The sequence below is a fragment of the Danio rerio genome, chromosome 9 (assembly GCF_049306965.1).
Source record: "Danio rerio strain Tuebingen ecotype United States chromosome 9, GRCz12tu, whole genome shotgun sequence".
Taxonomy (NCBI): Eukaryota; Metazoa; Chordata; class Actinopteri; order Cypriniformes; family Danionidae; genus Danio; species Danio rerio.
In genome coordinates this window covers 1313414-1335000 of record NC_133184.1, presented here as the reverse complement: position 1 = coordinate 1335000, position 21587 = coordinate 1313414, and the positions used below count along the sequence as shown (strand labels likewise).

Here is a 21587-nt window from a genome sequence, read left to right as displayed (position 1 = left end):
TTGCATAGGCACGGGACGATAACCGGTTTCAGGGTTTACCACGGTTTTGTCCACCAGCACAATTTTGTATAGCACTCCTAAGGCGCAATTGAAAGCAGCAGTGTACATACACTGTATATAAAGGCACATAACCATTTAAAAAAAAAGTCAGATGTTATTGTGACTAAACTTTTTCACTTTTAGGTAAGTCAGGATGATCACATGTGTTTCTGTTGCTGCAGAATGATCTTATTGTCTGTAAACTTGACTTTCAGGAAAAGTAAAAACAATTTCTCAAAACATATCTCTCTCATTATTCTGCTATTAAGCAGAACAGAAACACATGTGATCATCCTGACTTACCTTAAAGAGGAAAAGTTTAGTCACATTAACATCTGACTTTTTAAAAAATGGTTATGTGCCTTTATATACAGTGGATGTACACTGCTGCTTTCAACTGTATATTACGGCTGGGCGATATGGGCTAAATATCATATCCCTGTATTTTTAGGAGGAGTAAACAGGTTGACAGTAAACTATAAATATATATATATATATATATATATATATCCGGTATTTTCCCATAAATAGTTACTTAAGAGTTAAAGCCTTTATTGAAACTTTGAGCAAAATATAATTGAAACACAGGAGTTTCCCTCTCTGTTTACAAATAAACAGCTGCACAAAATCTTTGATAAATAAAATACAGTACAGGTTTTTCTCCTGCTTAAACTATAAGCTGCACAGCATTTCAAATTATGAACAAAATCTTTGATGAATACAGTACAGTACAGGGTTTTTTTTTCCCGCTTAACACGATACACAGCTCTACTGTGCTGTTGTGCAAATAACAAAGCAAACAGAACCGTAAAAACACACAGCTGTCAGAGCAAAATGAAGACACTTACAAAGAAACACAACAAAAAATAGTATATAAGAGAAAAGAACCACATTGAATGTGAATATGAAACACAGTATTTTATGTCACAATTACAGTGTTGTTATAAGTAATCCTGTATAGCACAGTTGTGTGATTTATACAACAGTTAAATCAGCTGTATATGTTTTAGCTACACATTTACATGTATTGTGCACAATTATTAAACAGTGCACATATCAGAGATATCTAAAGAGAAGTCTTTCTCTCCATGTGAAAAATCCAACACTTTTTCTTTTGTTTTGACTTGACGGGTTTTACTAAATATTAAATGAGAAGATGAAAACGAAGACTACAGATAAGAGAAGTAACCAAATAGTTTTAGAGTGCTGTGATGAAATGCTGGTTAAGCATATAAACGTAAACCGTCATTACAACAGAGCAGAACGCAGAGCTAAATGTGTTATAATGTAAATGTAAAGAAGAGGCCGCCGTGTAATAATATCCTGCCTAATTACCCTAACCTGCCTAGTTAACCTAATTAACCTAGTGAAGCCTTTAAATGACACTTTAAGCTGTATAGAAGTGTCTTGAAGAATATCTAGTCTAATATTATTTACTGTCATCATGGCAAAGAGAAAATAAATCAGTGATTAGAGATGAGTTATTAACACTATTATGATTTGAAGTGTGTTAAAGAAATCTGCTCTCTGTTCAACAGGAATTGGGGAATAAATAAATAGGGGGGCTAATAATTCTGACTGCAACTGTATATGAAAATGCCAGACAGATAAGCCTTCAAAAATTAATCAGAGAAAGAAGTAGGCCGCGTAGATCAAAAGGAGAACCTCTGCTTTAGGACACTTGTAAAATTAGCCCTAAACAAAAGGTGGAGTGTTTCTTTAAGGAAAATGTATGTAAAATGCTTATAATTTACCAGCAGTTCTGAATTAAGCCGTATACTGCATGCATGTGATTCTCCCTGTAGGTAGCTTATCTGTGAAGGCTTTAGCAATATCACTTCAGGGTGTATTAATTCGCCGTTTCCCCAGATAATGTTAGGTCAAGTTTAAGACACACGCAGGAAACGTAACTTGTTACTGGAAAAGCGGCGCTTCTTTGAAAACAGCTGACTTATTGTCATGCTACTCTTAAAAAAATGTAGTTGGGTCACTGTCGCAACATGTTACTCATCATTATTCAACATCGGTTAGTGACTCACACCTGAGTCAGACTTACCTGGATACTTCCTACTTTGTCGTAGTTGAAGAATCTACAGGTGAGAAGGCAGTGTGCACATTTACAGCAATCATAAAAGAGAAGGCAAAAACTACCTGTATCTCTGACTGCTTTCATTCTTAATTACCCATTAAAAAGAAGTAAAATAAGGCTGCAGGAGAGGACGATTCAGTGAAAAGGCAGCATTAAGTTATACATTTAATATTAAGTTCATCAATCTAAATGTGCTGCTGTTTACTGGCACTCTGCAGAAAGAACCACAAAATAATTTAATGATTTTGGTAAAGAGAACATTTTAGCAGTATATATATATATATATATATATATATATATATATATATATATATATATATATATATATATATATATATATATACATACAGTTGAAGGCAAAATTATTAGCCCCCTACAATTTTTTTTCTTCTTTTTCAAATATTTTCCAAATGATGTTTAACAAAGCAAGGAAATGGGGTATATGCCGAGCTAGTGCTGTTCCCATGCTGATACACTTTCGGTGACCTGTTATTGTGAACTTTTTACCATTTTATACGGTTCCTTATACAGCATCGATGTTGTAATGTCATCACATTCAGTTAAATAAACTTTAGCATTTATTTAGTTACTCAAGCGTAAAACGAGACAAAAAGCTGTTTACTCGCACGCGCTCGTCAGAATCGGCAGGCTAACGCAGAAGCTCCATTGAATATACTTGGGTTAAATTAAATGCTCATATTATAAAGACATGGCGGGGGGAAATGTAATTTAATGCAGTGCTTCTTGTACAATCTGAGACCCACTTTAAATCGGATATCACTCAGTTAGTGGAGATCGCTGATTTTTAAAGAAAACAGACCTTAAACCACTGGATTTTGCATTGACATTCAATTCGCCGGAAGCGCTTAACCCAGGTTACTGGCAAATTAAAAGTCCTATTAGCATGCTTCGACATATACCACAATGTAACAGTATGTCTGATAATATTTTTTCTTCTGGAGAAACTCTTATTTGTTTTATTTCGGCAGGAATAAAATCAGTTTTTAATTTTTTAAACACAATTTTAGGGACAAAATTATTAGCCCCTTTAAGCTATATATTTTTTCTTGATAGTCTACAGAACAAACCATCGTTATACAATAACTTGCCTAATTACCCTAACCTGCCAAGTTAACCTAATTACCCTAGTGAAGCCTTTAAATGTCACTTTAAGCTGTATAGAAGTGTCTTGAAGAATATCTAGTCTAATATTATTTACTGTCATCATGACAAAGATAAAATAAATCAGTTATTAGAAATGTGTTATTAAAACTATTAGGTATATAAATGTGTTGAAAAAAAAATCTGCTCTGGGGGTAATAATTCTGACTTCAACTGTATATATATATATATATATATATATATATATATATATATATATATATATATATATATATATATATATACGGGCCATTCTTCAACTACGGGCACTTGTAGCCTTGTGAAGTTGAGTAAAAAAAGCTTGTTCAAAATGAGCGTAACACAGCCTCAAAAGTTTACACAATTTGTCCAGTTTTAAGATCTGTAAGAGGACAAACTTAGATAAGAAGAGAAACATTTTGTCCATCGTGAACTGAACAAATATTAACTCCAGCACATCTCAATATACAGCTCGTTTCAAAATGAAATCAATTATGGCAGTCAAACATTGTCTAAGATCATTTGTGTATCTAGTTTAACCAATCTTTCCACAATATATATATATATATATATTAATTATACATTTGTCAATGAAATAAATGAGTTGTGTGCTGAATATTGCACCGGTCACACTCTAAAGTTTAATATTCATTTGGTTAAGAGCTTACTAAACAATAAATAAACTAAATTTGTAATTAAATATGAACTCAAACATTGTGAATACACTTTTAATGTGTGATGAGAAGTTTTTCAATATTTGTTTTAAATGTGTGTGGTGATGTGACATTTCTACAGTTTATTGTGGAAAAATGAAAAATAGCTTCAGCGATTAGCTTTGAATTGATGCTAGCCTTTCGTGTATACAAAACACTCTGATTTACCTTCATTTTGTTTGGTTTTTAAAACATCTTTGAAGGTACAACATGTTTGGAAATGACGTAGAATAAATGTATTTCCTTATAAAGCAATATTTACCTTGGGTTTTCTTCAAGTGTTGTTGATAAAAATGTAAATTTCCTCCATCTTGAAGATGTTCTCAGATGCCACTATTAATTTTCATAAAAACCACCTTAATAATCTTTCACACAACCTTTTTAAATCGACATTACAGTGTTGTGCCGGAAATGACACAGATACTGAGCGACAGCTTTATTTTGTAAAAAAATAATATTGATAATAGCCTCACATTAATAACTATAATTTTGAAAAATTATTTCACTAGTGCCTAATTAATATAAATTAATAGTTACCAGATAAATATTATTTTTAAAATGTTATTTTAATTGTTGACGTTTAAAACTCTGGGTGTGCAAGAAAGTGAAAACAGTAATTTTGACACCTAAAAAGAGGTTGAATAATATGAAAAATATATAATAGAAAGCTAGTAATTTTTTAAAAGTGGGTTTTATTGTTAGTTTGACAAAGAAAGAGAAATTTGACCAAAATTAATTATATGTTTGGATATATGATCAAAGGACATAAAAGTGCCCGTAGTTGAAGAATTATATATATATATATGTCATACCCATTGACTTCCATAGTAAGAAGTAAATACTGTGGATGGGAATCAACAACCAGCATTCATCAAAATGTCTTAATTTGTGTTCAACAATAAAAAGGGTTAAAACTACACGACAGTAAATGAAGTAATTTTCTTTTTTGGATGAACTAACCCCTGTAAAGTAGCCTGATAAACAAACTTTTGTCTTGTGAAGTTGCGGTGAAAACTACAGATCAGTGTTGTGTCCAGAATTCAGCGAGTGAAACGGAAATCTTAGACTAAAAGAGGCTTCATGGAAGACTACAGACGAGTTATGATCGACTTTGCTTACCTCCTTTCAGTGAAGCGTTCTTTCAGAACTTTCTCACGACGAGCTCCTGGAGATATGAGGTGTTTTCGCGAGCATTTGGTCTATTGAAACTACAAATCGAAAGTAAATGTCTACTCATTTTACGTCACTTGGTGTTTTTCTACTTTCTTCCTGTGCTTCCAACCACGTGGTTCTGGCTCGATTTCATTGGTCCAGCGATATCTCAATGGCAACGCAAACAAAACAAGTAACAGCGCAGACTAATGAAGGTGTCTTCTATGACTAACGAGGGGCTGCAGGATTGGGGTTGTGCATAACTGGTTATGTCTCACATACTTCTTTACAGTCTATGATTCATACTAGTCAAATCAAATGCAGATCCTACTGGGTGATATAGGGGATTTTGGACGCAGCCCGTGAGAAGTGTCTTCCCTGTTTATGCAGGATTTGATCGCTCCTCCTCATAACCGGTCAACTTGTATGGAATTTGTTTATAAACTATTTTATAAAGTACATAAATAATTACAAACATAAATAAAATCACACAATATTGATAGGCCTACTTGGTGATTATTTTTCTCTTCAACATTTGCAATTTATTTGTTATTGTGTACATTTATTTCCTGTTATCTACACTTAAAGTTCCCGTGTTCAGTTCAATCCTGTACATTTACTTTGTAATCAACTTATGTTTTTTGTATATATATATATATATATATTCATCATTTATTCTTTTTTTTCGGCTTAGTCCCTTTATTAATCCAGGGTCCTTACAGCAGAGTGAACCACCAACTATCCAGCAGATTTTTATGCAGCAGATTCCCATCCAGCCGCAACCCATCTCTGGGAAACATCCACACACATTCATTTACACACACTCATACACTACGGACAATTTAGCCTAACCAATTCACCTGTACCGCATGTCTTTAAACTGTGGGGGAACCGGAGCACCCGGAAGAAACTCACGCAAACGCAGGGAGAACATGCAAACTCCACACAGAAACGCCAACTGATCTGGCCGAGGCTCGAACCAGGGACCTTCTTGCTGTGAGGCAACAGTACTACCTACTGCCCCACTGCGTTGCCAGTATGTGTATATATATTCATTCATTTTGTCGGCTTAGTCCCTTTATTAATCTGGGGTCGCCACAGTGGAATGAACCACCAACTTATCCAGCATGTTTTTACACAACAGATGCCCTTCCAGCTGCAACCCATCTCTGGGAAACATCCACACACACTCATTCACTAAGGCAAACTTCTAACAGCGCAGACTAATGAAGGTGTCTTCTATGACTAACGAGGGGCTGCAGGATTGGGGTTGTGCATAACTGGTTATGTCTCACATACTTCTTTACAGTCTATGATTCATACTAGTCAAATCAAATGCAGATCCTACTGGGTGATATAGGGGATTTTGGACACAGCCTGTGTGAAGTGTCTTCCCTGTTTATGCAGGATTTGATCGCTCCTCCTCATAACCGGTCAACTTGTATGGAATTTGTTTATAAACTATTTTATAAAGTACATAAATAATTACAAACATAAATAAAATCACACAATATTGATAGGCCTACTTGGTGATTATTTTTCTCTTCAACATTTGCAATTTATTTTATCAACATTTCACAATTTGACATCAACAACATGAAAGCATGGATCATCCTGCCTTGTATCAGCGGTTCAGGCTCGTGGTGGTGGTGTAATGGTGTGGGGGAGATTTTCTTTGGGTCCATTAGTACCAATTGAGCATCAACGCCACAGCCTACCTGAGTATTGCTGCTGACCATGTCCATCCCTTTATGAGCACAGTGTCTCCATCTTCTGATGGCTACTTCAGCAGGATAACGCAGCATGTCATGAAGCTCAATCATCTCAGACTGGTGTCTTGAACATGACGATGAGTTCACTGTACTCAAATGGCCTCCACAGTCACCAGAGCTCAATCCAATAGAGCAGCTTTGGGATGTGGTGGAACGGGAGATTGGCATCATGGATGTCCAGCCGACAAATCTGCAGCAACTGTGTGATGCTATCATGACAATATGGAGCAAAATCTCTGAGGAATATTTCCAGTAGCTTGTTGAATCTCTGACATCAAGCATTAAGGCAGTTCTGAAGGCAAAAGTGGTCCAACCCGGTACTAGTAAGGTGTGCCTAATAAAGTGGCCAGTGAGTATGTATATGTAGGTACTCATACTTAATACTATAAACTACTATAGTAATGCGAAAACAGTTTAAACACTGTATGAGGGTACATTTTACAAATAATAAATTAAAAAAAGGTAATAGTGAATAATAATAACCATCTATAATGATGAGTCAGAGAATTCGGTGTCAATTTGCAGCTTTTTATTATATCAATATCAACAATATGACGAGTTAAACATTGCAATGCAGCAAGATCTATGAGTAAGATCTGCAGGTGGATGATTCACAAGATGGAAAGCAGCATTCCAGAGGAGTAAACAAGCAACGCAGCAGGTGAAGCTCAGGGCAGAGAATCATGAATGATGAGGCAGGCTGGAGTCATGGGTAGGGCCAGACGGAATCTGCGGATGTTTTTTGCCATTTCTGCGCAGAATTTTGTTAAAAATCTGCGGATTTATGTGGAATGATTTTGGGAGCATCATAACTAGGCCCACACGGAATCTGCACGCGCAGAATTCCACAGATTTTCCGCAGAATTCCGCAGATTTCTGCAGTTTTTTAGCCCATTATAAATTCTGTTTATTTACTTGAGTAAATGTGTAAATTGGAATTTATTCAGTTTTTATTCTGTAATTTATTCCTTTTTATTTAATATATTAAAGTGTAAGTTATGATACTCCGCTGCATACTCCCAAAATAATTCCGCATAAATCCGCAGATTTTTACCAAAATTCTCCGCAGAAATAGCAAAAAACGTTCTCAGATTCCATCTGGCCCTAATCATAACTAAAACCTTAATATATGAACTAAAAATAATACCTTTTTAACTTGTATTTAATGTTTACAATGCAAATCCAACTAGATCCACTTTATTTGGTAAACAAAGCAAGTCTTCAATATAACAGATCAACTAAAAGACAGAAAATATGACTGTACAAACTGCATTACGAATACATTTTATGAACGTTTTCATATTAGTCAACAACATTACTGAAATTCATTTAAAAACTGAATAAATATAAAATTTACACAAGTAAATAAACAGAATCAATGATGGGCTGAAAATCTGCAAAATTCTGACAGCGCAGATTCCACGTGGGCATAGTCATACGCTTATTTCACGCGGCCGCCATTTTAAAGAACCAAAGCGAGGCTGCGGTGGGAAGAAACCCGGAAGTATAGGACCAGCACTGTAAACATTGCAGTGGACTACAAACCTCTAGCTGTTCCCAAGATTTTAAAATGCAGAAATGTAAACATCACTTTAATATTATAAGTTTATTTATACAATTAAAAGCAAATTAGCATCAAACAACTTCGCAATCTCTGTAGGAGAAATATGCTCAAGTGTCCTCCTAGGCTTGGTACTAGTTAAACACAGTGGGGACGCTTTCCTGCTTCAGCCTATGTAACCCGGTGAGTGATAAAACACTGCAGTCCTCTGTTGCACATCCTCGTGTTGTCTGTAATAATGTTGTCACGGTACTGAAGTTTTAAAAACCGGCTAACATAGTAGCGCCGCTGAGTGCGGATGACTTGACTGATCTTCACAGCTTCGCACTCTAATCTCTGTGTATCTGTGTTTGCACTCAGTTTACCGCTCTTCACCCAGTGCAAACACAGATACACGGAGAATGGAGCGCGAAGCAGCTGTAAAGATCAGTCGAGTCATCAAGCAGATCGCTCAGTATGCTTAGTAAACAGCAGAGAGGGAACTGATGACCTTCTCGGCCAATCACAAGCATTTCTGTTGAGCACGTGAACACAATGGCAAATCAGCGCTGTTTTAAGAAAGACATCAACAGTGCCTTAAATGTTAGCTGGTAATTGATGGTTTTTCTTTTAATTCAGTATCTTGACAAGTGTAATAGAGTGAAAGAGTCAGTTTATTAACTCGAGTTTGATAAATAGCATCTAAAACGTGTGTTTAGGAAAGAAAACATTAGCTAACTAGTGCCATTTCCCTTAAAGGGTCATGAAACCCCCTCGTTTCAGCAGGGTGTTTTCACACCTCTGCTTTGGAAAAAGTCAGAAAAGTGGGCGTGTCCAGCTCTGTTTAGGGGGGAGTGTCGGAGGAAGAAAAGTGGGAGGGTGTGGGAGTGTCTATTTGGGGCGCGCTGAATTTCAGAGTCAAAACACACACATAGACACACACAGGGGACAAAGTGACTGTGCTTACATGAACATCTGTAGTGGAATTATTTGCCAAATGATTAAATGGTGGACTTTAACTGCAGTTTGGCTCTTTCATTCAGGGAATTCATTCATGCCCCTCGCGACAAACGAGATATTTGATTCGAGGAACTGCTCTAAGCGTGTATTTTTCATGCAATGTTTGATACCGCACGGCGAATGAGAGAAAAAAAACCTCCGCATTTCCCAGAAACTTAGATGCACACGGCAGGTAGCTCCAGAAAGCCGCGTGTGTTATTCCGGTCACAAAATACGGTGAAATCCTACACGAGGTTAAAGTTTGGTTGTGGTGCTAACATGTTTACACTCGGTGCAATAGTTAACTTAGTTCGATACGAACAAACTGAATAAACAAAGAGCACTGGCCGCTCACTTACCAAATCTGTAGAGACAGGACAATCACCAGCAACTAGAGCCGCGTCTTTATTAAGAGGAGACGAGCAGCGAATCTGGATTTCAGCGTTTGCAGATGAGAACAGCTCTCAGGTAAACAATAATCCTCCTTAGACACGTAAGTTATTGTTGTCGAGCGTCGCGTACACTGTTAATCCACACGTGACTCCAGCTGCGCTCTCACAGAGAGAAAATGAAAACAAAACTTCACTGCAGCAAACTATAAAAGCAACACTTCACGCTTGTTTTGCCAACACAACGTGGCGTCTCTGTCGTCTAAACACTGTGACAGTAATGAATATTAATGAAGTTGCACAATAGAGCGCGCTGATTGGTTTGAACCAAGCCTTACTCATGCATTAATGCAGCACACTGTAAGACGTAATAAGACACACGCTGGCACAGACGTCCAGTCTGCACGCTGGAATACACACTATTATGTCATGACCGTGACGCAGCTTCCAAAATTAGTTTCAAATCGTAAGTACGAATTTTCTTGAAATAACGCAAAAACAACCAATTTACACTTTTTAGTGAAATATAGGTGTCCTTATAGTGTTTTTAGCAGTGTTGGACACATATACGACTGTCAACAGCTCAACACATGTGTTCTGGTGTTTCGTGACCCTTTAACCTAGCTGAAAATGAGCTCTGACATCCCTTTTTATTTTAACTATTCATTCAGAACGGACCTTCGGGTCACTCGGAAGGCGGTGAAATTATACATTTGTGTCACTTTCTCTTCAATGATAAGATATACAGCCAGCTACACAACATTCCTATGTAACTCCCAATGATACTTCCAGATTTCTTCCCACACTCAATTTCGCTTTTGAAAATCAGTCGATGGGCAGGCAGCAGACAGGCGTGGCACAAATAACAGGCAGAATTTGTAAACATCCAGCAAACACAATCAGAATGAGGAAACAAACAATGTCAGCAACAGAGTAAAGGCCGGTGCACACCGGGGCACTTTTTGCTCGCGCCTCGTGACTCACTTTTTATTTTTAGCATTTAGTCAGAACGGACCTTCGGGTCACTCGGAAGGTGGTGAAATGTTAAATTTGCATCCCTTTCTCTTCGCTGATAAGATATACAGCCAGGTACACAATGTTCCTGTGTAACTCCAAGCGATACATCCGGGTTTCTTCCCACCCCAGCCTCGATTTCGCATTCAAAAATGGCAGCTGCGTGAAATCAGTCTGTAGACCGTTTTTAGCATTACAATCTCTAGGTCTTAGCAAAACAAAAAAGACGTCATCCCATTATGCCAACGGCATCTGAGGTGCGGTGGCTTGACCATCTCATTGTAAATTCTGGCAAGTACAATGGCCAAAGGTTTAACGGCTGGTGGACAACGCGGTTGGCTACATTAAGGAGAAAGTACATGGCGAAACATTTTCACGAGATGTTGAATTATCTTTTGTGAAATATTCGTGTGACGGATCTGCACATGAAAGAGCAACGCCATCAGGAAAGGAAAGAGGGTGATCAATGTGGACAGGGCCATTTATGGTCAGGGACGCTTCAGATCCTTCAGGTGTCTGGAGAGTGGTACAGTCTGCACAAGATCTTTCAGGCATACCCACAAGCTGGCAGTGAGGTGTAGTCTTTTATTTCTCATATCAAATTGAACAGAGTGAGGAGCTGTTACCCGGGAGGAGCTCGGAGTAGAGCCGCTGCTCCTCCACATCGAGAGAAGCCAACTGAGTCGAATGCTTCCTGGACGCCTACCTAGGGAGTTGTTCCAGGCATGTCCCACCAGGAGGCGGCCTCAGGGGAAGACCCAGGACTTGTGGAAGGACAACGTCTCGGCTGGCATGAGAACGCCTCGGAATCCCCCGGAGGGCTGGAGGGAGTGTCTGGGGAGAGGGAAGTCTGGGGTTCTCTCCTGAGACGTCTGACCCTGCGACTCGAGCCCGGAAAAGCAGAAGAAAATGAATGAATGAATTGAATTTTAGCTTCTACAAAGCATTACATCATTTACCTTATAGAAATCTTAATGTTTTCTAGCCTTTAAACCAAACCACAATTAAACATCATCTGAAGCAGGAGTAGGCTGGTGTCTTGTAGATTTTAGCTCCAACTTGCCTCAAAACGGCTGGTTCTAGAAAGCCAATAAGAGCTTGATTAGCTAGCCCAGGAGTGTCTGATTGGGGTTGGAACTAAACTTTGCAGGACACCGGCCCTCCAGGACCAAGGTTGGGCACCCCGGATTAAAGGAACGTTTGACTTTTGGTTGAAAATAGACTAATTTTACAGCTCCCCCAAAGTTTTTTTTCTACACGCACATGCCTGTCAACATTGGGATGTGAAAAACCTTCTGAGTGGTTGTTGTGGTGTTTTGAGAGGTTGCTTGGCAGCTGCTAGAGTTTTTTGAGTGGTTTCTATGCAATTACAAAGGCATTGCTAGGGTGTTCTCAGTGGTTGCTATGTGTTCAGAGTGGCTGCTAGGGAGTCGCTAAGGCATTGCTAGGGTGTGAGAATGGTTGCTAGGTGGTTGCTAAGGTTTTCTGAGTGGTTGCTAAGGTGTTGCTAGGGTGTTCTTAATCGTAGCTAGGTGTTTGCTAAGGCATTGCTGGATGGTTGCTAAGGTGTTACTAGGGTGTTCTGAGTGATTGCTACACGGTTGCTAGGGTGTTCTGAGGGGTTGGTAAGTGGTTGTTAGGTGTTTTGAATAGTTGCTAATGAGTTCCTGAGGCATTCTGAGTGGTTGCTATGGTGTTTTGAGTGGTTGCTCGGCAGTTGCTAGTGTTTTGAGTGGTTCCTACGCAATAACTAAGGCATTGCTAGGTGGTTGCTAGGGTGAACTGAGTGGTTGCTATGTGTTCTAAGTGGCTGCTAGGAGTCACTATGGTGTTGCTAGGGTGTGTGAGTGGTTGCTAGGTGGATGCTATAAAGTTGCTGGGCAGTTGTTAGGGTGTTCTGAGAGGTTGCTAGGTATTCACTGAGGTGCCACTAGCTGGTTGCTATGGTGTTTTGGGTTTTCTGAGTGGTTGCTAAGTGTTGCTAGGGTCTTCCGAGTGATTGCTCAGGTGTTACAAGGGTGTTTTGAGTGATTGCTAAGGCGTTGCTAGGTGGTTGTTAAGGTGTTTTGAATAGATGCTAATGAGTTCCTACGGCATTCTAAGTGGTTGCTAAGACTGCTAGGTGGTTGCTATGGTGTTTTGAGAGGTTGCTTGGCTGTTGCTAGAGTGTTTTGAGTGGTTCCTACGCAATTACTAAGGCATTGCTAGGTGGTTGCTAGCGTGTACTAAGTGGTTGCTATGTATTCTGAGTGGCTGCTAGGAGTTGCTAAGGCGTTGCTAGTGTGTGTGATTGGTTGCTAAGTGGATGCTAAAACGATACTAGGCAGTTGTTAGGGTGTTCTAAGAGGTTGCTATGTATTCACAGAGGTGCCACTAGCTGGTTGCTAGGGTGTTTTGGGTTGTTGCTAATTCATTGCTAGGGTGTTCGGAGTGGTTGCAAGAGACTGACTAATGGGTTGCTAAGGTGTTCGAGTGGTTACCAGGGTGTTCTGAGTGGGTCACAGATGGTTGGTAAGGTGTTGCTACACAGTTGCTTAGGTTTTCTCAGTGGTTGCTAAGATGTTGTAAAGGTGTTCTAAATGGTTGATGCTAAGACTTTGCTACGATGTTAATAGGGTGTTCTTGATGGCTAGGTGTTGCTAGGTTTCAGCTAAAAAATTCTGGTTTTGTGTCATCTCCCAGCCTGACCAGTTAAGACAAGCCTAAAATAGACAAACCCCTGGATACAACAGCCTGGACATGACAAGTGCGCCTCTAATACCAGCCATATTGCTTAGACTGGATTGGGGTTCATATGAACATGAGTCTTTCTATCTTTCACCAGATGATCAGGGGAGAGCGCGAACGCAGTCCCCCACTACCAGAAATTATGCAGTCGAGATTCCCACATTTGGGGAATTCGCAGAGGTCAACACAGCCGACAGTGCAATGGCTGAGCCTCACCCTGGGTGAACCACCTTCTTGATCATGGTGTCTCCCCTGCCAGGTAAGTATGAGTTGTACAGCGAGCCTGAAGGGGCGTCACTGCGGAGAACGCCATTCCTAACCACGGAAACACGTCACAGTACTATACACAGTAATCAACGCAATCAAACAACACAATCCCGATGTGCGCTCTAGCAAAGTCTGGCCCCAAATCTATCCGTTTATAAGAAACAGTATGAGGATATTTTACAGCCAGCCCCTTCCCATCATGCATCAGGAGACTCGACCAGCCAATCCGAAAACACTGCTTAAAACAATCTTTTTAAACAAATTAATAATCAGAGGATGAAAATCTGTGCTGAAATGAAATACTAGACAATTTATTTTCTAAAGCTCCATATATGGTCAAATAGTAAAAACCACCAAAAACGGTATTTGAAAAAATGTGACGTAAGCAAAGCAGGAAGCGTTAGCAAAGTGACGTCACTTCCGTGAAATCAAAACAAAGAGCTACGACAAATAAAACTTGAATTCTGGGGTATTGCACAAAGGCAAGATAAAGGATTAAGCTGGACTTTTTAATAAATTGTCCGCGGCAGAATTTAGTCCCGGCATGAAAGTATGTATGTTAAACCGGGTTATTAAATGAGGAAATCTACCCGCTCCTGTAACAGTCATCAGCCCATCAACACCAAGAAACAGAAATCAGTTTGCCCATTCGTTTGTCAAATAACGGATGTGACTTTAAAGTAACAAATCCCTGCTTGCACGTGTGTAAAAGGAAAACGAATAAAATGCCGGCGGCTGCGACACGAATCCTGATTAAATGTTCACTCGATTGGAGCGAAGGCAAAAAATTAAGAAAAAAAAACGTGTAGAAATAAGCATATAACATTGCGTTTTTATTATAAACATATAACCTTACTACATTATTATAACCTAGCCTGCATAAATCTTGACTGCGGTTATAAACTAATAGGATTATTATTATTATTATTATTATTATTAATATTATCGTTATTAAACCCGTAAAGCTTGAATTCAGCAATACAGGAAACATCCCGTGTCTAGCGTTCAATTGGCAAATATGTTAATCACTAAATAACTAATAATAAAAATTAAATTTAAAGGACAATAAATAAAACCATAGAGCAATAAATCAAATCACTAAACGAAATTAGGTAAAATAAAGAAAACTGATTATATCGCCTGTATATGTTGCCTTATTAAACAAAACTTAAGAGAAAATATAATAATGAATTAATTTACGATTATCGTAAAAAAAATAGATATGAAAATCTGTAATAAAACCTCAAATCTCGCTTAATGTTTAGACGTTCATGTAAAATAATTTCTCCCTTGGTTAAGTCATATTTATTAAAGGAATCGCGACACTAATCTTTACATTTCAGCCTCTGATCAGTGCTCAGACCGCAGCTCCATCCGCAATTGTATATATGCTTTTTTTCAATTGCCTACACAAAATATCTTCATTATAATCTAATATTTTAGCCATTAAATATCGATCACTTCGACGATGCATTTGTGCTATTATATATTTTATTTAAAAAAAAACGCCGGCGGGTGCGAGACGAATACTGAATAAAACAAATGTATACGAAAAAAATATGTGCATCAATTTCTACATGTCTATCCACAGTGTATTACTATAATATAAATAACCAAAATTACCAAGAGCGCAGATTGCACGCGTTTATGAAATAATATGGGGAAAAAAACTTTATTTTCGATTTTACATTATTATCAGCCTGTTAAAAAGTGTTGCACGACAAATTCAATAAAATGCAGAAAACATCTGGAGACTAATATTTTGGTGATTCTATGGCTAATTTATCAATATTTTAATAAATTAATATAATAATCAACGCTTGCGTAAACCTTTAAATAATTTATGTCGGCTGGTGTCGAATTGTGGCCTGACAACTGGACTTTACGGTGCACAAAAGAAATCCTACACAACACAATCTAAACTCCATGTACATCAGCTATAGCTCAAAACAACATCATTATAAAATAGCAATAATAATGATAATAATAAATATGCATAATTAAAACTGTACAAGTTCTGAACTCCGGAGTGGCACACAAATGAGCTTAATATTTGCATATGCCGTGCTTTGATTTATGGTATTTTATAAAGCTCGATTAAACGCTGTCAGACAAAAGTCCTCATGCAGAAGATGAACAAACGATGCAATAACACAAACCTAAACAAAAATAAAAATGGCTCTCGCACACAGTACAGAGGACAAAGGTTCAGTTCACTTGATTATAATCATACATTAAAACCTAAATTATTGTATTTAACCCGCCCCAATAACTTACACGTATAAAAACTAATATCAGGACAAAATCGCTATACTGACGACAGATACAATCAGAAACATGGACTCAGTTCTCGGAGTTTCACAAAATGATTCAAGTAGAGATGAAAACAAAACCACCTGCGACAAGACCGCAGTGGTGAAATTCACAGAATCTGCAGTCAAATGTGAGAGTAAAGCCTTTAAATGTAGTCAATCCTGCCATCCAGTGGACACACGAAGACTTACAGAATCTGCTTTTCACTCACCAGACGCCACAATAATATTTAAAAACATTTCAAGACGAAATATATTATTGCCAAATAGACATATAACACAACACGGCTTTGTTTTCCGATTAATGTAGGTACACGTTTCTTTTTTGGCATTCCGCGCCTCTTTCAATCGTAAGCCTCAATTAACATAATGCCTCCTAAAGATGACTAACGTTACATAGAGCTACCTGCAGCCATTTTTTTATGTTCGACTCATTATTTTTAAATAATTAATAAACGTTGACAAAAATAGCCTATTAATTTACACATATGCCTAATTTAACAATCATTTCATTAAACCCCTCATATGTTATAAATTCCTGCATGTTTCAGAGTTTAGACAGTTTCAGACTAACGTTATATGCTAACTGGTTAGCGTTACCTATTTGCGCAAATTAACACAAAACAACAGCCGACCCAGAAATAGGCAACCTAAATGTCAACAACTTCGGTGAAACCTCTGAAATAACGCTTGAGACTCGAATAATGTTGCATATAAATGTTTAAATTACTCACATCTGTTCAAGTCCGGCTGTATAACTTAATTGTTAAAACTTGCGAAATCAACTGCGCCACTAAATGACGGTGTACATTCACGACACGCCGTAAGTTACTTCTTCTTCGGTACGTTACGCGACCACCACTGGCAAGTTATTAGATTACATGATGAACGTAAATGTAGTCACAAGCCTCAACTCCAGAAAAAGAGGTGTTCCCTGATTTTGATGACAGCCTTTCCAAAGGTTAGTATTAAGCTATATATATATTATAGTTATATATTAACGCAATTCAATTTAAATATATAAAATATGAATTAATGTTTACTTTAAACTTTAATTATATTGTTCAATTAAATTGATTAAAATATTTACACTCACCGGCCACTTTATTAGGTACACCTTGGTACCAGGTTGGACCCTAGTTTTTATGTAAAAGGGCACTCTGAGCAGTTGCTAGGCAATTGCTAAGGCGTACAAAGTAGTTGCTAAAGCCTGGATTATACTTCTGTGTCAAGTGATTGGCATGACCCACGGCACATGCAACCCGCATAGCTGTGCATTCCCACTTCTGCCTGTTCTGTTGCTCTCCAATAACACTTCCGAAACGCTAGCTGGCAGTAAGTGTTTATGTTTCTCGGTGTCGAGTTTCTTCGCTGGTGTTTTGTTTTTTCTGAACGCTTCCGTAATGTACAAGTGGCTCAAACTCGCTCATTTTGAGGCAGGAACTGGCGGAAAACACAAAATAAAACTTTCCATCCGGAGCTCCTTCACAGAACTCCACACTTGTAAACAAATCGCTCCATCGGGCTCACGCGGCTCTTGGTCTCGCCCACACTTGTGAGGGCTACCAAGCCGACCAATCACAGAGCTTGCGCTACACATTGTTGCGATGTGTAGTTAAATTTTTGAGAGGTGCACGGCAGCAACGCCAACAGCTATGACGAGGGCTATGCGTCCACACGTAGGCTGCGCTGTAGCATACACGTGTGCTTGACGCAGAAGTAAAAATCAGCCTCAAGACTTTGCTAGGTTACTAGGCAGTTGCTAGTGTGTTTTGAGTGGTTGCTAGGGAGTCACTAATGGATTGCTAGGATATTTGAGTGGTTGCTAGTGTATTCAGAGTGGTTGCATGATGGTTGCTTTGGTTTTCTGAGAGGTTGTCAAGATGTTGCTAAGTGGTTGATAGGGCATTCTGAGTGGTTGCTAGGCAGCTGATAGGGCATTGCTAGGGTGTACTGAGTGGTTGCTAGGTGGTTGCTATGTCATTATTTAGGCACTACTAGCTGTTTGACTCTGATAGGTTGCTAGGTAGTTGCTAAGGCACTGATAGGGGGTTTCTAAAGTGTTCTGAGTGGCTGATAGGGAGTCGCTATGGTGTTTATTTGGTTGCAAAGGCGTTGTTAGGGCGGTCTGAGTGGTTGCTAAGGTGCTGCTAGACTATTGTTTTGGTTTTCTGAGTGGTTACTAAGGCATTGCTAGGTGGTTGTGAGTGCCTGCTAGGAAGTCCTTAGGGTGTTCTGATTAGTTGCTAAGGTTTTTTGTGTGGTTGCTAAGTAAATGCTAAGCCTTTGCTATGAAGATGCTAAGGTGTTCTGGGTTCTTGTTAGGGCATTCTGAGTGATAGCTAGGCGAGTGCTTTAGCCACTGCTAGGGTGTTCTAAAGAATAAGGTGTTGCCAGGTATTCAGAGTGGTTGCTAGCATGTTAGCATATTTTCTGTATGTTGGATACATAATTTCACTTGATTCAAGTGATCTGTCCTCACATCTTTTTCCTCCCTCAATTCCTGAAGAACGAAGCTAAGATCTAACGGGAGAAAACAGGTGGGGCGGGGGTTGGAGAGGGGTGTTGACAAAGCTCACTTTTGGCTACTTCCAGGCAGGCTTCAGCTCATTTCTCAGTCTGATGCAAGATCGATGATAGGCAAACCCATAAACACACAGAGTGGAGGTGGGACCAGCTGCACCAACACCAGGCACTACTCTGTGAGGGACAGTTCAGCTAGTGATCTAAACATAAATATGAGTCTTTCTATTTTTAACCAGATGATCAGGGGAGAGCGCGAACGCAGTCCCCCACTACCAGAAATTATGCAGTCGAGATTCCCACATTTGGGGAATTCGCAGAGGTCAACACAGCCGACAGTGCAATGGCTGAGCCTCACCCTGGGTGAACCACCTTCTTGATCATGGTGTCTCCCCTGCCAGGTAAGTATGAGTTGTACAGCGAGCCTGAAGGGGCGTCACTGCGGAGAACGCCATTCCTAACCACGGAAACACGTCACAGTACTATACACAGTAATCAACGCAATCAAACAACACAATCCCGATGTGCGCTCTAGCAAAGTCTGGCCCCAAATCTATCCGTTTATAAGAAACAGTATGAGGATATTTTACAGCCAGCCCCTTCCCATCATGCATCAGGAGACTCGACCAGCCAATGCGAAAACAATGCTTAAAACAATCTTTTTAAACAAATTAATAATCAGAGGATGAAAATCTGTGCTGAAATTAAATACTAGACAATTTATTTTCTAAAGCTCCATATATGGTCAAATAGTAAAAACCACCAAAAACGGTATTTGAAAAAAATGTGACGTAAGCAAAGCAGGAAGCGTTAGCAAAGTGACGTCACTTCCGTGAAATCAAAACAAAGAGCTACGACAAATTTCACAAACATAAAACTGAATTCTGGGGTATTCCAGAAACACAAGATAAGAGATTAAGCTGTATTTTTAATTAAGTATCCTGGCCGGAATATAGTCCCGACATTAAAGTATGTTACACCGGGTTATTAAATGAGGAAATCTACCCGCTCCTGTAACAGTCATCAGCCCATCAACACAAGAAATAGAAATCAGTTTGCCTATTCGTTTGTCAAATGACAGATGTGATGGGGGGTCACAAAGACTGTAAAGAAACAAATCCCTGCATGCGTGTAAAAACAAACAAATAAATAAAATGCCGGCGGCTGCGACACGAATATACTGATTAATAAATGTTTACTCTGCGGCAGCAAAAAGAAAAAAAAAGAAAAATGTGTATAAAATAGCCTTTAACATTGCGTCTTTATTACATTACAACTATAATTACATTATTATCACCAGGCGTGTAAAAATATCGCGTGCGTTCATAAACTAATATGAATATTAAATGAAGCTTGACTTCAGCAATACAGAAAATATCCCGTGGCAATAACGTTCACTTGGCAAATAAGTTAATCACTAAATATTAACTAATCAGTACTTGTATAAACTTTTTGGGTGTTAAGTAAATAAATAAATACACAAAGAGCAACAATCACCAAATAAATTTAAAGAAAATAAAGAAAATTTATTTTTATCGCCTTTATATGTTGCCTTATTAATATTAATAATAAATAATGTTTTAGGCCTATGCATGTTTAAAAAAAACTTATGTATATGTATATATATATATATAAGTCATATTTATTTAAAGGGATCACGACACGAACATCTTTAAATTTCAGCCTTTGCGGATGTAGCTGCGGTCCGAGCTGATCAATTTCATTTGTATTTTTTCAATAGTCTACACAAAATATCTACATAAAACATGATTATATATTAGCCATAAAATATCGATCATTTCGAAGATGCATTTTTGGCTTTTCGCACAAATAACCGCGCAGCTTTCTGCTTCACGATCACAGAGATTTATAAGAGGATTATATGTTTTTTCTAAACAAAAATGCCGGCGGATGCGAGACGAAAACAGATTAAAATAAATGTATTTATACGAAAAAAACATGTCCATAAATTTTTACGTCTATCCCACAGTGTATTATTATAATATAAATAACATATAATCACCACGAGTGCAGATCACGTGCGTTTATAAAATAATATGAAAAAATAAACAACAACGATTGTAATTGTCGCATGATAAATTCAGCAAAATGCAGAAAATATCTGGAGGCTAACATTTTGCAAGTGTTTTTTTTTTTTTTTTTGTCGAATTTATCAATGTTAATTAATATAATAATCACTGCTTGCGTTATAACAACTTATGTCGGCGAGTGACAAATAATTACGAAAAAAAAAGAAAAAACTTATTTGCAGCCCGGCCTGAGAACTGGATTATATTGAGATGAAGTTGGTTTTATTTTCACACTTTCGTACTTTCTCCTTCATATTATTATTTCAGAAAATTATTCTTTGCCAACATCAAATGAAAATCATATTAGCAGCCTAACTAAAAGTACGACATTGTTCAAGTCAAATAACGAGTGCTAAATTAATATTTTGAAGTCATACTTGCATACTATTTCAGACCGAATATTCAAAATACCATGGTAAACAATATAGGAAGCGTGCAACAAGTTGCCACTGAACGAATGTGCGAATATAAAACCAACTTTACCTCAATCAGGATTTTAATTACTATACATAAAAAAAAGAAATCCATGCATGTAGTTCAGCTCTAGCTCAAAACAACATCACTACAGAATATAATAACAAAATAAATAACTAAAAACTGTACAGATGACAATACAGGTTCTGAATAATACACAAATAGCCAATATTTGCATCAATATGTCGTCTTTTTACATATGATTCCGATTTAATAAAGCTCAATTAAACGATGCCAGACAAGTCCTCATGCAAAGGACAATGAGATGATGAACAAACAATGATTTATGCAATAATAAAAAAAGGATTCTCGCACACAGAAGCTTAGTTTAGGTAATTTCATTATTA

The 21587-nt window shown here is 38.0% G+C and overlaps 1 protein-coding gene, 1 long non-coding RNA gene and 2 other non-coding genes across 4 annotated transcripts in view; all 4 read right to left on the bottom strand.

Moving 5' to 3' along the window:
• casp10 (caspase 10, apoptosis-related cysteine peptidase) overlaps nt 1-5212 on the bottom strand; it is a 19036-nt gene extending 13824 nt beyond the window's left edge. The window contains exon 1 of the mRNA XM_680338.10: nt 5101-5212. The gene's annotated coding sequence lies outside the window, so the exon portion shown is untranslated. The remainder of the gene's footprint in view (nt 1-5100) is intronic.
• Nucleotides 5213-7419: 2207 nt separating this feature from the next.
• On the bottom strand, nt 7420-17055 carry LOC141376041 (uncharacterized). The gene is made up of 2 exons (XR_012385083.1): nt 16888-17055; nt 7420-11725 (listed from the first exon to the last, which is right to left on the bottom strand). It is a non-coding gene; the product is annotated as an uncharacterized lncRNA (long non-coding RNA).
• LOC137496520 (U1 spliceosomal RNA) lies at nt 13677-13841 on the bottom strand. Its single transcript, XR_011016932.1, has one exon. It is a non-coding gene; the product is annotated as a U1 spliceosomal RNA (small nuclear RNA).
• A 1865-nt stretch (nt 17056-18920) lies between the features above and the next one.
• LOC137496519 (U1 spliceosomal RNA) lies at nt 18921-19085 on the bottom strand. The gene has a single exon (XR_011016931.1). It is a non-coding gene; the product is annotated as a U1 spliceosomal RNA (small nuclear RNA).
• Between the last annotated feature and the right edge of the window lie 2502 nt (nt 19086-21587).